Below are 8,215 nucleotides of genomic sequence, written 5' to 3' on the forward strand. Positions count from 1 at the left end.
AAAGGGGACGCTCCGCTACCTCTCGACTCAACCCTCTCCAATCTAGCTTTGTCTAACTCTCGTGGTGTGTCACTCACTCACAAGGGTTACCATGGTGAACTCTCACCCTAGTATCACTCTATGGGAGCATTCAATCAATCAAGCATTCAAGATTGGAACTCAAATAAAATATCAGTTAATGAAAGCATAATAAAAAGGTTTAATGAAACATATACATCCTAGGGTTCACAAATCCAAGTACCAACTAGGGGGTTTAGCTCTCCATGGAGCTAGTTACAATCAATAAAAATGAATGTAAAAACAAGTAATCCATAGAAAACCCCCTCGACAGTCATGACGATGGTCTTGTGGAGAAGCCTTTACTCGTCCAAGGGTCTCTTTGTTCGGCCTAGGATATACCTCGCCGGATCGGTGCCGACGAAAGCTCTCCCACTAACTTTTTTCCAAATGGAGCACGATGTCAGAGCCGTAGAACCTCTCCCAATCCCTAGCCAATACCTCTCAAAACCCTAGCCGCCACCCTCTCTCAAGTTAGGGAAAAGATGGAGAAAAGAATGCTGAAATCGAGTCTGAAATCGGCCTTAAATAGGGCTGGAATCGGGAATCCACACTCCCCTGTAGATTCACCGCACGGGCCTGTGGAGTTAACGCACAGGCGTGTGAAATTTCCACACGACCCGTGTAGATTCTCTGGAAATCACTTTTCTCGACCGGCTATAAACAGTACCTGCTACAATGAATTGCTATAGTGTTTGCTACAATACCAGCCCGAAATACTCCGAATCCATGTTCTCATCGAGGTAACATAAACGGGCACACGATTACGTCGTAAATCGCTTTGCTTCTTCAATAAACGGCTACATTGGTGGAGATCTTGCTATACATGCACAAGCTAGAATACTTGAATGTGACTACCTTTGTGGCCCTCCAAATCATTGTGCTAACTTGGATATGAGGAGGTTGGCACACATTCTCGCATCTTGAATCCGACTTATGTCTTCGCGTTTGATCATTCTCAAGATTTCCTCCAAATGGTACATTCATGATCTACATTGGTTTCTTTCTCTAACATTCGGTTTCACAACCCTATATGCATGAAAGTAACATAAATGCACACATATTAGCGCTAAAACCTAATAAAAGTAATGCTAATCATAAGGAAAGAACACTTCGCACTCTTATCACACAAGCACTTATCACTTTCACACGTCCTTATAAGGTAGCTCTTTCTCTCGTTAGGGCATACAAGTGTTCCACTTTTCAAGAGTAACTTCACAACTCAAAAGGGGTAGGTTTTTCTTTTTTATTTTTTATATCACCTTTGACACATCCCTTGCGTATGTCCATAAGTGCATGGGTTGCTCAAGTAATAAAGTATACACACTAAGTCGGGTAGTCAAATCTACAGGGAACAGGACTACTAGTAATAGCTACTTCTATGTTATCTAGTTAAATGCTCAAGAGTTTGATGTGATGAACTAATTCATGAAAAGATGAATGTCACGAACAAGTAAGCAAGAGTAAAAGCAAGGGAAGTCTCAATCAATGAAAATGAGGTATTTGAGCAATGCTTCTCCTAGGATTCAAACATTAAGCACAAGATTCACAAAGTGTTCCTACACCGAGTTAATTAAGTTATGAAAATCCAAAGATAATCCGTCCTTGCCTCTAGATCACCGATACTAGTCCCCTATAAGGTCTTGGTGGAGAAATCTCTAAGGGTCTGTTTGTTTCATGGAATTTAGATATCCATGTAACTCAAAATTCTTGGGATTTGAATTTCAAATGTTTGTTTGAGGGTAATTTGGTTTTCGTGGGATTCTTAAATCCCATAACAAAGGGATTTTGTTTTACGGTCATTCTGACCGTAAAACAAAATCCATAGTTTTGCTTTTGTTAAAATCCCTCACGTGATCAGCACGTGAGGGATTCATGATTTCTTTGACGAAGGGGGGTGACGGTGAGTTCAACTTTCAGAATTTCTTCAACGCAGATGCAGCCCCAATGTCATCGCACCCCCGACGGTGATGCAGCCCCGATGACGACGCATCTCGAACGCCAACGCAGCGCAATCCTTATCAATTTCCATATCTGCTTGTAACCTTGCCATAATCTCGTCGTAACCTCAAGTCCTCAATCAAGGAGCGTGCCCTCACCATCAACCTCCACACCTTCCTCCTCGCCATCAACCTCCACACCTTCCTCCTCGCCTACCTTCCTGCTCAACAGGTTTCTTGCCGCCTTCCCTTCTTTCATCTCCTTTGAATGGCTTTTGTCTTTAATCTAGGGTTTTCTGTTCCTTTGCTTTGATAACTGTGTTTCAAGCACTAGATAGAGGTGAGGAGGAGGACGTGAGATCAGTGAGTCATTTTTCTTTTTCTTCTTTTGAGTATCATGGGTATTGTGGGTTATTATTTTGGTATTGATTTATGCTCATGTTTTTTTTTTAATGGCCAAAGTTGTGTGTTTTCTTTTGTTGTTAACCAGCCTTATAATATTTATGTTTGTTTCCCTTCTATAATATAAAAACACTGAAGACATTATATTATTTGTAAGACACCTTAGGAATACAATTTATTAATGAACTTTCATCTGCACCAAGCTCTTCAACAAAAATCCACGTTACATAAATCCCAGCAACTCCATGAAGAGCATCATAACTAAAAAATATATACATGTGAATAATGGTGAGAACGGTGATTTGTTATGCATAGAGGGTATACTAATGAAAGCAAACTGTGTACAAGTTACATACCAAAATGAAAATTTTGGCGATGTGCACAGCCTTTGAATGGACTCAAAATCAACAATTGACCTCAGACAGAAAGGAGATTAACTAAATTTAAAAAGCAAAGCTTTTACAAATATAAAATTAATAGCCTAACACGTCAAAATTTGTCAAGATATTGTGGAACCAAGAAAAAATCAGCATCCATTGTCCTTTTAATTTTTGGTGTCAATATGAGCATTCATGTTCCATTTCTGAGATTTGAAAAACAATGCATAGTCCCAACTCCCAAGAATGATAACAAAAATTCTTAAAACATCAGCTAATTGAATGAAGGTTTCTTACTTCATTAGTTTCACATAGTCAATTGTTGAATCAAAAACATCAACATCAAAATGTCCTTCAGGTCCAGTAAAGCTGGTTACACCTATAGTAGAAATATCTACCTGTCAAAACAAACAGTAAGTAATAAGCACTCAGTGTAAGTAGAAAATTTACAAGTTTAAGTTAAATAAATTAGTGTATATCTGGGGATCAGCAATCAAATACTCCTTAATTGTTTTGGTATTCTCATATATTTTATCAGTAATCCCCTCAGGAGCAAGTCCACCATTTTTCATGTTGTATTTGATTCCAAAATCCTGTCAAGGAATAATATGAAGTGATATTAAGTTAACACATAAAGAATCTGACTGTTACAATATTTATGATTGTTTCCCTTCTATAATATGATTTTATCAGCTTACATTGCTATTATTTATAGCAATCAAATGACATTTTCCCCTGGTTGCCTTAATCATGACAAGATGATATTGATGACATTTATGTGTATGCTGTTGATTTTTTAATTATTATTATTCTTTGTTCAATCTGCACATTTCACAGGTCCATGTTGAATTACCAACTCTTTGTGTGTATGTATATATATAATAGTTATGTAATTTAATCAAGGAAAATATTCTTTATATGTTACATGGACAGTGCAAATTTATGGGCTCACAGACTTTAGTAAAATACAACCTTAGTAATATCTCATCATGATTTTGTTTACAACAATCAATACATATATTTATGAATTTGACAATGTATATATATATATATATATATTAATTTAATCTGCACAAGCAACCAATTTGAGATTATTCATCTATGCCATTTTTACTCTATGTATCTCTATTTAAAACAAACAATATCTTGAACTACTTTTTTTTTTTTTCTAACTTGTAGATGGATGGACATGGTAAAGAGGATAACTTTAATGCTACCCGCATTACAATTCTTGCTGCAGCTTTTGCCATCACATTACTTTTGCGTAGTAAACGTCGTAGAATTTCTAGAGAACCTCCTCGTGCTCGATCGGAGATTAGAGAAAAATATTTGTCGAGACTAATTGATGGAAATGACACAACGAGTATCAACATGGTCCGTATGAATAAATCATCATTCTTCAATCTTTGCTTGATAATGAGACGAAAAAATCTTCTGAGAGACACATTGCACATCACCATAGAAGAGCAATTATTGATGTTCCTCCACACCATAGGACATAATCAACGTAACCGTGTCATCGCACACAACTTCCTCAGATCAAGTGAGACTGTTAGCAGGTATTTCAATCATGTTTCTATACGCAATTGGTCAATTGCGTGATGAATATGTGCTTCCACCTAGTACACAAACTCCATCGTATATAGCATCAAGATCCACACTATATCCTTATTTCAAGGTAGTAGATAACTTTTTACTCAAATAGATTTATTACCCTATAACCAATTCTTAGTTATAATTTGTTAATGATAGGATTGTATTGGAGCTTTAGACGGAACCCATATCCATGCTTCTGTTCCAGCATCTGAAGTTGCAGCATTTCGTGGGCGAAAACCATATCCCACACAAAATGTTCTTGCTGCTGTTGACTTTGACTTACGTTTTACATATGTTCTTGCTGGATGGGAAGGTTCAGCACAAGATGCTCTAGTATTACGTGATGCACTCGAGAGACCAAATGGCCTCTTAGTCCCTGAAGGTATCTATTTGTTTAGATTATTATCAAATAGTTTAGAATGCAAGAACAACCTAAACATTATAATCTTGTTAACCATCATTTTTCCTTTTTTTTAGGGAAATATTACTTGGTTGATGCTGGATACGCAACGAGACCGGGATTTATATCCCCCTATAGGGGTGTTAGATACCATCTCAAAGAGTTTGGCTCACGAACACCAACAAACCATAAAGAACTTTTCAACCTTCGTCACTCATCAGCTCGTACCACTATTGAACGAGCTTTTTGGTTCTCTTAAGGGACGCTTCAAAGTTATATCATCAAGACCATTCTTTCCATTTAAAACTCAAGCTGAATTAGTTTTGGCCGCATGCATTTTGCATAATTATATTATAAGTGGAGGAGAAGATATTTTAATACCTTCTGAGGAAGAATGGATACCCCAACAGCCACAATCAGAACGTAACATAAGAGAACAAAGGGAAGAGGCCCAAGAATGGGTGGCACGTCGAGAACGGATTGCATGTGATATGTGGGCTAATTAGTAAATAATGACTCATGTTATGCCTTCTACTTTTTGCTTCTATGATGTTACTTTTTGCTTCTATATGGGCCCAAGAAGAGGACCAATGATGTTACTTTTTGCTTATTTGTTTCATGTTATGCCTTCTACTTGATTTATTTTTTTGCTTCTATGAAACAAATTTATAATCGTTATAATTTATCATATGCTTATTATGAAACTTCCTTACATTAGCCATAACATTTATTTGGAGGAAAAATCAGCTATTACTTAAAAATTACTTGTATATGTGCCAATAACAGGATGGACAATATAGGGATGTCTGAAGATAGCCAAATGTCTTCAATGAGAACACCCACTAAAAGAACTGGTTGTAATAAAAGATGGACCACTGCTGAAAGCCGATTTTTCATAAGATTCATGACATCTCAAGTGGAGCAAGGCTTCAAAGTCGATAAGGGATTCAAACCCCAAGCATTCCATGCTGCAGTTATTGCAATAAAGAATGAGTTTGGAGTTAAGGTTACTGAAGCAAATGTAACTAACCACTTGAGAACAATTCGCAAACGATGGGCAAGAATTAAAAAACTGAAAGAGTTAAGTGGAATGGGATGGGATAATAGACTAAAGATGATTATTATGGGAGAATCAGAATTCAGGAACTATGTACAGGTATTAATTTATGTTTTTATTTATTTCTATTTATATTGTTGAATTATTGATACTGAATGAAATGATATTTATTTAAACTATCACCTGACTTGTTTCTATATCTTAGGCTCATCCACAGGACGAGCCATATTTAAACAAACCAATTGAGGATCATGACTTGCTCGAGATTATTTACGGCAACGATCAAGCAACTGGACACCATGCTGTTCAATTTGGAGATGATATTGGTACACATATGGATGATAATGTCGATTCCCGCCGTCCATCTCAAACTGATGGCTTGGATGATATGTTTTTTGAGGATACTGATTGCCATATGTATACACCACCACCCATCCACAATCAATCAGAGAGTACTGAACTCAGGGGAGCGTCTTCCACCCAATCAAGAAAAGAAAAGGGAAAACGGAAAATGGTCTCCGAAGTTAAAACAATACAAGAGATGAATAACACCATTAAGAAGGCATTGGGTGAAAAGAAGTCTACTAGGGATTTAGATTTCGCGAAGGAATTAATTGGTGAATGTATGAAACTGAAAGCATATGGGTACTCTGGTCGGGATATCAATAAGGCTTATGATTGGTTAATGGCCTACGATAGTAGAGCTATGGGTTTCTTGGCAAAAGATGAAGAATTAAGGAAGTATTGGGCGGAAGATTTCTTTGAATCAATTCATAGTCAAGGAGAATTTTTAAGAAGGCCCACATAGGTTGTTTTGTATGTGTATTATCATATTATTATATGTCTAGTATCTTATAGTAATCTTTTTATTATTATTTTTTTTAATAGGGTGTTGCAGACTATGGAACATATTGAAGATTTAGTTGTGAAACCATGAAGAATATAAGAGGTAAGTAATTATATTCATGTCATTATTTATATGTTATTTTCAATAATTAGCTCATGAAAATAAAATCTGAAAATTTTCATATGTGCAGGTTGTTCCTTGTATCCTAAGAAACCTATGTGAGAAACCATCTACCTTTGTTATTTCAAGGTTTGAAGTGGCTATTATGTATTAGTTTTATGCAAACTTTCAAGCACTAGGTATATGTAATGGTTTTGTGCAAACATTGAAGCACTAGATATATGTAATGGTTTTGTGGAAACTTTGATGCAATGGTTTTGTGCAAACTCTAAAGCACTAGATATATGTAATGTTTTTGTGGAAACTTTGATGTAATGGCTTTGTGCAAACTTTGAAGCACTAGATATATGTAAATGGTTTTGTGCAAACTTTGAAGCACTAGATAAATGTAATGGTTTTATATGTTATGTTCCTATATTGCAACAACAACAACAACATGATCCCTAAGGTTTAAGTTGTGTAATTTCATATGTTATGTGAAGCTAGTACAAAAAAAGTTAATAAAGTTAATAATAAATGGCAAATTTTTTAGATATAATAATAAATAATAAAAATAAATTAAATATCAAAACAATAATTAGTTAATAATAACAAGTTAATAAATTGAATAATAAATGGTAATTTTTTTAAAAAATATATTACAATAAGTGATTAAATATAATAATTAGTTAATAATAAAAATTAATTCGTAACATGGGCAAATTTTTTAGATATAATAATAAATAACAAAAATAAATTAAATACCAAAGTAATAATTAGCTAATAATAAAAAATTAATAAAGTGAATAATAAATGGAAATTTTAAAAATTGTATTAGAATAAGTGAATAAATATAATAATTAGTTAATAATAAAAATTAAAAAAAAATTGTAACATGGGGCAAATTTTTTAGATATAATAATAAATAACAAAAATAAATTAAATACCAAAGTAATAATTAGTTAATAATAACAAATTAATAAAGTGAATAATAAATGGAAATTTAAAAAAAAATGTATTAGAATAAGTGAATAAATATAATAATTAGTTAATAATACAAATTAAAAAAATTAAGCAACATGGGGCAAATTTTTTAAATATAATAATATATAATAAAAATAAATTAAATACTAAAGTAATAATTAGTAAATAATTAATAATTAATATATCATTATAAATTGATAAATAATAAAGTATGGGGGTAATCTTACCATGAGTAACCATACCCCAAAATACATCAAACCAAACATGTGTTTTTTAATTCCAGATTTACAAATCCTTCCAAACAAACATAAAATTTTATAATACAGTAATTCCAGTTACATCCAACCAAACACAAGATTTGATCGCGATCGTATGAAAAATCTAGTATTTTCAGCTACATATCAGTAACCCTAAATCCAACGCATCTCGTAATTACATCCAACCAAACGCTACCTA

Source organism: Dioscorea cayenensis, chromosome 6 (assembly GCF_009730915.1).
Source record: "Dioscorea cayenensis subsp. rotundata cultivar TDr96_F1 chromosome 6, TDr96_F1_v2_PseudoChromosome.rev07_lg8_w22 25.fasta, whole genome shotgun sequence".
Taxonomy (NCBI): domain Eukaryota; kingdom Viridiplantae; phylum Streptophyta; class Magnoliopsida; order Dioscoreales; family Dioscoreaceae; genus Dioscorea; species Dioscorea cayenensis.